Source organism: Alosa pseudoharengus, unplaced genomic scaffold (genome assembly GCF_046254945.1).
Source record: "Alosa pseudoharengus isolate Yale_2024_CS ecotype anadromous, Long Island Sound unplaced genomic scaffold, YU_APseudo_1.1 YU_APseudo_1.1_scf_3, whole genome shotgun sequence".
In the NCBI taxonomy this organism is placed as follows: Eukaryota; Metazoa; Chordata; class Actinopteri; order Clupeiformes; family Clupeidae; genus Alosa; species Alosa pseudoharengus.
The window spans coordinates 8,288,653-8,289,873 of NW_027468718.1; the positions used below are offsets into that span (position 1 = coordinate 8,288,653).

Consider the following 1,221-nt stretch of genomic DNA (forward strand, 5'->3'; position numbering starts at 1 on the left):
AGTATGATCTTTTTGTTTTGTTTTGTTTGTTTTGTTTGTTTGTTTGTTTTATTTGTTTGCATCCTATTAGTAAAGGTTAGACTCCAGTACCACACTCCAGTCCAGATGGTGGCGGTAATGCACCATTAAAGTTAGTTGCCAACCGCCATAAAAACCAAAAGAAGAAGAAGAAGAAGCAGCTCCGGAGCAGGGGCTCAGACTTGCTCGCCTTCAGTTCATTCTTTTGTTCATCTTAACCCAGCACTCCAGTGTGTCCTGCTTTGTGTGCGTCTTTGAGTTAACGTAAGTCATCACTTTAATGACCCTCACTATGACTTTTGTAATGTTTATCAGTTTGTAGAGTAGTTCTGCCATCATGTGTAAAGTTAAGGTCCTTGTTTGTTGGTTTGGTGTGTTGGAGTCCCATGTGAGAGATGATTAGATGATGTTGGTTGACTTGGGATGTCAAGTATTGTTTAGTTGTACCTTATATACACATAGAATTTCAGTTTATTGTTCAAATGTCAATTGGTTTGTTTGTGAGTTGGGATCTGTACTGATTTACCCCATTTCACTGATTACTCCATTTTCTGTTTGTTTCCTCTTTGATGCAGCACACATACAAGTAAAGAACAAAAGAACAGATGAATTGAAACTCAAATAAAGTTCACTTGTGTTGCACCGAAACCTGCCATCTCCGTGTCATCACTCCATACCATTTAGCCTTCTGACCGAGGCTCTGCCTGCTCGCCACACACTCACTCTACCTCGACCCACATCGCCCCCTGCAGTTCCTTCAGTTGGGTTGTGGAGGTTAGCATACTATAATAGAAGACTGTTAGAATACTGTTGGGTTGTGGAGGTTAGCACACTATAAAGTTACAGCTACTTGCCAGGACTATCCACGACAAATGCATAGTCCTGTAGAATAGAGTATTGTTAGAATAATATTGGGTTGTAGAGATTAGCACACTAGAATACAGTACTGTTACAATACTGTTGGGTTGTGGAGGTTAGCACACTATAACGTTACAGCACAGGGTAATCCTAATTTTATGGATCAAATTAATTCCAATCCAACTCAAAAGTTTTGAACAACACAACGTGAAGGTTTTATCCAGATCAAAACCAAGAATAGATTATGTGATCTAATCCAATTTCAGGAAACTTGTTTCCTATTGAACAACCCATTTTCAAGATTTGATCCAATCCGATAGCCGAAATCCGATAACCGAAATCCGA

The 1,221-nt window shown here is 39.5% G+C and overlaps 1 long non-coding RNA gene across 1 annotated transcript; it reads left to right on the plus strand.

Moving 5' to 3' along the window:
• Positions 1 to 247: 247 nt before the first annotated feature.
• On the plus strand, positions 248 to 666 carry LOC143099984 (uncharacterized). Its single transcript, XR_012981790.1, has 2 exons — positions 248 to 282; positions 594 to 666. It is a non-coding gene; the product is annotated as an uncharacterized LOC143099984 (long non-coding RNA).
• Positions 667 to 1,221: the final 555 nt, after the last annotated feature.